Source organism: Haliotis cracherodii, unplaced genomic scaffold (assembly GCF_022045235.1).
Source record: "Haliotis cracherodii isolate W230 unplaced genomic scaffold, xgHalCrac1.p SCAF_6, whole genome shotgun sequence".
In the NCBI taxonomy this organism is placed as follows: Eukaryota; Metazoa; Mollusca; class Gastropoda; order Lepetellida; family Haliotidae; genus Haliotis; species Haliotis cracherodii.
In genome coordinates, this window is record NW_027266319.1 from 13,253,081 (window position 1) to 13,260,625 (window position 7,545).

Genomic DNA, 7,545 nt, shown 5'->3' on the forward strand with positions numbered 1-7,545 from the left:
TTTACATTGGTGAAACCCACAAGAAGGTGTATGATATCAGTGTGAATCTGAGATTCAAACTAATGGTCCTTCGCTGTGCAGAGTTTCTTCCCTTGGGCATGCCAGGAAATCATGATCGTGGGTTGAAGTTTGCTCTCCTTCTGTTTCTAGGTTTGTTAGCATTATTCCTGCGTGGGTTTCACCAATATGGTAAATGTCGAAGATTCATGGGCTTTCCTCCCCCTCCCTCCATCTGGCATGCTATCATATAACTGAAATACTGTTGGTCGTGGTCGAACCAAACATTCTACATTTTCTGTCCCTCATTCCTGAAACGTAAAGCTTCTTAGCAGTCTAGTAGTCACAGTATACTGACTCCAAGCCGACCAGTCTTTGCCCTTAATGCCGAGCGCCAGACAGGGTAACAACAAGTACCATCTTTCAACGTCTTTTGGTATGATTGAATGGGATCGAACCCCAGACCTTCTGCTCTCTGAGCGGCTGCCTCTACCACTAGACCATGGAGGCAGGCCGATCTATTTGGCCCCGTGTTACGACCAGCATAGGTTTGGGGGAACAATTCCAACTCAGAAACCCCATTGGGTCAGGATGCTGAAATATTGCTGCAGCATAAAACAATTTTCACAGACTCTGAAACCTTTGCACACAGAGGCTCAAATCTTAAAAAGCAGAGATAGGTAAAATCTATTTTCCACCTACCTTTCAAAAATCTCACTAACGATGGACCAGTTCCCTTGCGTTAATTTCTAACACTATATAAGCCTGCCCTTGCTAAGTATGATGCTCTGGAGACTTACTGTCCTGGCCATAGACACGTTCTCTGATACCTGATAAAGTTCAATGGATCTACCTGCTATTTTCAGAACCAAAGAAACGACTCATGAATTAAAAACACATTCATGAATCTCAAGTTGGATACAGCGTCAATACTTTCTGTCAATTTATTTGGATTTATTAACAAAGCATTCAGTAATAGGCCATTTTCTGTTCATCTTAAAGATAAAAAGGATATAAAAAAGAACCAAGGAGCTTTGTAGCTCACCTCAATACTCTGGAATATTTCAAACATTAGATCACCAGACACAAAAACAGAGCTCCTGATTACATAGGCATTGATACATTACTAATAATCCCGGAAGATTTGTTTGTTTGTTTGTTCTAAGTAATCAGGATACAATAACATACATCATCCAAGTCAGCGAGTCTGACCACCAGATCCTGTTAGTCGCCTCTTTCGACAAGCATAATCACTTTTAACGGCAAGCATGGGTTGCTGAAGACCTATTCTACTCCGGATCTTCACGGGTCAGTAGGTGACAACATCATAGGCATACTGGTTTATAAAGGGGTAAAGGTTGATGTTGTGCAAAATAACTACCGTATTCAACGTAATAAGCACCAAGGGCGCTCTCAAAATTAGAAATAGGGGGTTCTTATTGGAATATTATTTTGGTGGGAAAAAAACAAAGTTGAAAGTTCGTAAATTTTGTGGTTTATGCTGACAACCTGAAATGTTTATATACAACATATATATTTTTCCAGGATTTAATTTCCCATAATTAAGGGTGCATATAACACACGAGTGCGTATTATACACGAATAAATAAGTCTTGTGTACATTGATCGGAAGGGGTGCTAATTGAGATTGTTCACCGCCAATATATTAGCAAATATTGCCGTGGGCGCTTATTAGAGCAGGGCGCTTATTAGAGCAGGACGCTTATTACGTCGAATACGGTAAATGCCATGAAATGTAACATATTTCATCTTTATACTTCATACTTCTACTCCCTGGTCTAGAGGTAGAGTGTCTACCCAAAGAGCGGAAGGTCCGGGGTTCGATCCCCGGCCTCGTCATACCAAAGACAGTAAAAGATGGTACTTGTTGTTACCCTGCCTGGCACTGGGCATTAAGGGGCTAAAACAAGGACTAGTCGGCTCGGAGACAGTATACTGTGTCTGAGTGGGGTGTTCATGTTAAACTGCGGCATGGTATCTCAGTGGGCTAGAACTATCAAATCAGCATCAGTCCGGACTAGTACAAGCAGCCACACTCACACACATGCACATCACTATATAAGTGCAATAGTCTTGGACAACGTTAAACCCCATTTCACCTCACCTCACATCATACTTACAACATACCAAATTTAATAATGATACCTATAGAGAAAAAGACATTTTCAACATGGCTGTTGTTGCATCCCTATTTAAATCAGACGTGGCGTGATCCATGCAAACGTTCCGAATCGGGGGAGAATAATTTCTTAACTCTTTGGACATATGGATGTCCGGATGACAGACAATGTATACTCCTTGAGATCAGGTGAGCTAAAAACGCTAACATACTGAAGTAATTTTCACATCAGAAGTACACATGAATCTGTTTATCACAAAATATGGAGAAAAAAACATACACTCCCACCATCAGGTAAAACTGGCCTCACATGTTGTGTGTTAAAGCCATAAAAAATTAGTCAAGCATACAGTGATAAAAGCTAAATCAAGATGATAAGTCTCAGTTGATATGACATTTAATGACCAGTTTATTACCCAGGATTCCTGAGTCTATAGAGTGAAAGAACTGGCGCCTATTGCCGTGACAGTGTCATCCTTCCTTCAGAGATAAGAGTGGAGAATAGAGCTACAAGTATGATTCCAATAAGCAGGTGATTGTCTCAGTGTGCATCTAGTTAGGAAAGATTAGGTGCAGCAATCTTTCTTGTTTGTACAGCAAATGAAGAATATGTTTTTAAACCTGAACAAAAACATCATAATCTGTAGAATGGAAATTTGTTATAAAACTTACATCAAGAACATGTTCTAAAAACATTAGATAATAATTGTTATGATTGTGTGAATGAATGTTGTTTTGTGGTATGGTTGATAATTTTTAAGCGTGTCATGAATACCTTCAAATTTTAAAGCTGGCCAGGAAAACTGGTGCTTGGTAGCATGAGCAATGATGCTTGCTACTTGGGTACGATGACATACATGACAACCAACCAACACTGTTTAGTTGAATTTACTGAAGGGTGAGTGAGTGAGTGAGTGGATGTGTGAGTGAGTGGGTGGGCAAGTGAGTAAGCGGCAAGTGATTGAATGAGTGGATAGGTGAGTGAGTGAGTGGACGAGTGAGTGAGTGAGTGAGGGAGTAAGTCGGTGGGTGGGATTTATTTGAGTGAGTTAGTGAGTGAGTGAGTAGACGAATGGACGAATGGATGAGTGAGTGAGTGAGTGAGTGTCGGTGGGTGGGATTTATTTGAGTGAGTGAGTGAGTGAGTGAGGCAGTGGACGAGTGGACGAATGGACGAGTTAGTGAGTGAGTGAGTGAGTAGACGAATGGACGAATGGATGAGTGAGTGAGTGAGTGAGTATCGGTGGGTGGGATTTATTTGAGTGAGTGAGTGAGTGAGTGAGGGAGGGAGTGGACGAGTGGACGAATGGACGAGTGAGTGAGTAAGTGGGTAGGTGGGTGGGTGGGTGGGTGGGTGGGTGGGTGAGTGAGTGGGTGAGTGAGTGGGTGGGTGGATGGATGGGTGAGTGAGTGAGTGAGTGAGTGAGTGAGTGAGTGAGCGAGTGGGCGAGTCAGTGATTGAGTGAGTCAGTGGACGAGTGAGTGAGTGAGTGAGAGAGTGAGTGAGTGAGTAAACGGACCTTAATCAACATAGTGAGCCACAATACAAATGTGAAGTGTCCCAAACAACACACAACCTACACCATCCAAAGTAAGACTGTTACTAAACATAGGAAAGTACAGCACAACAATCACGTTGACAACAGTTTCGTACACGTTACATACACAGACAACTGATGAACAGAATTCCGACACCATCTGGTCGTACACTAACATGTACAAGTTGCAAATGTCAAGCAAGTACCTCCTACTGAAGATCCTGTTTCTCACTGAAATAAATTGCCTGATGTCTTATGTTACCATCATGTCAAGCATAAGCTGATATTCACCTACACTAAGCAATGCAAGTAAGAAATTTGTAAAATGAGGCACACCAGTCAATTACCATGCCTCACCTATTGTTGTGTTGTATTGCATGATAGTCAACCATCAGAAAACCTCCACAAACAACTTCATACACACCTAAAAAACTGTTAAGGGCCACTTCATACTTTCATATGTTTATTTGTTTGCTTGTTGTTTAATGCCGCACTCAGGAATATTCCAGCTATATGACGGTAGTCTGTAACTAATCGAGTCTGGACAAGATAATCCTGTGATTGAAATCATGAGCATCGATCAATTGGGATACGATGACATGCATCAACCAAGTCAGCAAGGTTGACCGCCTGATCCTGTTAGTCGCCTCTCACGACATGCAAAGCCGCCTTTTACAGCAAGCATGAGTTAATGAAGATCTATTCTACGCGGATCTTCACGGGTGCATACTTCCTTCCACCTAAACTTATTAAGTACATATATTTTTGTTTATTATGTATCATACTCGTACTGAAATACTGAAACATTGAGTGAGTGAGTATGGTTTTACGCCGCTTTTAGCAATATTCCAGCAATATCACAGTGGGGGACACCAAAAATGGGCTTCACACATTGTACCCATGTCGGGAATCGAACCCGGGTCTTTGGCGTGACGAGCAAACGCTTAACCACTAGGCTACCCGACCGCCCCACTGAAACATTGAATACTGAAATACTGCTCCATGACTTGTTGCTGTTTCTTGACATCGGTGGGTGGGTGTGTGGGTGGGGTGGGGGAGGGTACGGGTGGCCCTCTCGTCTGAGGTGCCTCAATTTGCTGTGCAGAGTTGTGTCCCTTAGGATGCCAGAAACCAATGATTGTGGGTTTAAATTATAGTTCGCTTCAATTATGTTTCTAGGTTTGTCAGCATCATACCTGTGCTCTCGTGGGTTTCACCAAAGTGGTAAACGTCTGAGACCTGCATCACAGATTTTTCTCCCGCGTAAAGCTGACACACTGTGATATAACAGGAATTCTGTCAGACACAGCATTAAATCAAACCCTCTCACTGTATCATATAACATGACTAAATGCAGATGATAACGTAATTATTGTAATGAGGGATCTCATTTTAATGAACTTGATGTCCTGTATTGCTATCACGGACATTTTGACAGGCAAGAATATCAACATAAGCTACCATTGACTGTGTCGACCATGGGAACTGTAACAGTAACTAATTTCCACTGACGCTCGAAAATGAAAAAAGACCCAACAGTTCTTGGTGTCCGGTTACAATAGTTTCACAAATGAAGTCATTAAAAAATACAAAAAGAGATTCAGTAGTGTCAGGTTCAAGAATGGTGGACAAAAAAACCCCAAAAACAAAGAAACTACAAAAAGACAAGAATAAAACTGATAGGTTGTAATGATACTGACTTCATTAGTGAGTGATGTTTTTTTGTTGTTGGTTTGTTGTTTAACACCCCACTCATCAACATTCCAGCTATATGACAGTGGTCTGTAAATAATCGAGTCTGGACCAGACAGTCCAGTGATTGACATCATGACCATCGATCCACGTAATTGGGAGACGATGACATGCATCAACCAAGTCAGCAAGCCTGACCACCCGATCCCGTTAGTCACCTCTTAAGACAAGCATAGTTGTCTTATAAGGCAAGCATGGGTTGCTGAAGACCTATTCTACCCCGGATCTTCACAGATCTCCGGAGTGAAGTAAGTATGTACAGTGGAATGATCACAAAATAACTAGATACATAGACTTACGCTTCGTCTTTTAAAATATATAATCATGAAAGAAAAATTAAAAAGGAGACCCACTGAGATGGGAAATTCCTGTAGAATATATAGACTTGCTTTATTTAGGGGTATACCATCACAGTAGGGGCTGGGTAGAAAGGGAAAATAATATGGTTTAGGGACTGTGAGACAGACAACAAGATAAACAACACAAGTGGATACTTCTGTTACATTGAAAGAGTGAGTGAGTGAGTTTGGTTTAACGCCGCTTTTAACAGTATTCCAGTTATATCGTGGCGTGTCAGCTTAATGTGGGAGGAAAGCCCGAAGTGATGCAGGTCTCAGACGTTTACCACTTTGGTGAAACCCACGAGCACGGGTATGGTGCTGATAAACCTAGAAACATAATCGGGGCGAACCGGGATTCGAACCCACAATCATAGGTTTCTGGCGTGCCCAAGGGACGCAACTCTGCACAGCGAATCGCGGCGCCTTAAACGACTGGGCCACCCGTGCCCCCTACATTGAAAGAAGTTGACACTCCTTAAGTCAAGATCTTGATGCCACCGCTTCTGAAATGACACTTTGAGATTGCAACATTCCAGAGTACCCAGACTATTTTGTTCATAATGTAATAAGAACCTGCTCAGTCCCATGAAGTGGAAGTAATAACTCCCCAATCCTTCGCTGGGCCCCACCATTCCACAAGTGATCTTAGTGTGAAGATGATCAGAATTCCAATCCTTTAGCGTGAGGAACAGGGCCCTGAGCAATGGGGTACAATGTTCATCACACTGAAGGTCAGTGGGGCCTTGTAATGACAGTGTGAACCCCATCAGCAACCTGCCAAGGTAGAGTCATCTGTTGACTACCGCCTCCATGGTCTAGTGGTAGAGCGTCCGCCCGGAGAGCGGAAGGTCCGGGGTTCGATCCCCGGCCACGTCATACCAAAAGATGTTAAAAGATGGTACTTGTTGTTACCTTGTCTGGTGCTTGGCATTAAGGGGCTAAAACAAGGACTGGTCGGCTCGGAGTCAGTATTCATGTTAAACTGCGGCACGGTATCTCAGTGGGCTAGCACTATAAATCGTCATCAGTCCGGTCTTGTACAAGCGCGCAAGCACACGCACGTACGCACGCACTCACGCGTGCATGGACGTCACTATATAAGTGCAATAATCTTAAACGCAACATTAAACCCAATTCCACCTCACCTCACCTCATCTGTTGACTCAACCTTCAGTTAAAAAAATTATCAATCCAATTTACAAATCTTTTTAATCTATTCTCCTTCGAGGAAGTTTAAATTTCTTGGCATGGCAAGCACAATAATAGATATTATGACATGAGCAAACTTCCAGAAATTAATTTCGCTCAGCATAGTTGTACATTCTGTTCAATAAAACATGCAACGTACAGTGAAAATGTCTCAGGAAAATAGATTACCCTAATGTATTTAGTAGAGATATTGGATATCAAAACAGAACGAGCTCAAAAAACCATTTCACTGCCCTATCAGTTTTTTTGCAGATGTCATCATTTATAAGAATATTCAGTTTCATTCTGACCGACATAGATACCGAAGGTCAGCTCTGTCCGATGTTTTCTCCCAGCTGTTGATATTATTTGATGCCCCACTCCCCTCAACACACACTAATATGTAGCAATACAGCCACCCCCAGGACTTGACCCCCTGCTTTAAGGGCCCCCCCGAGTCCTGCCTTACAGTTATTGGTACTGACCCATCAACAATGTATGATAAACTTGTGCTGCTTGCGTGAATTAGAGATTGCCCCACCAGGTGTCTGTCAGTACAAACTGATCAGAAAAGTAATATCTGGTTCAC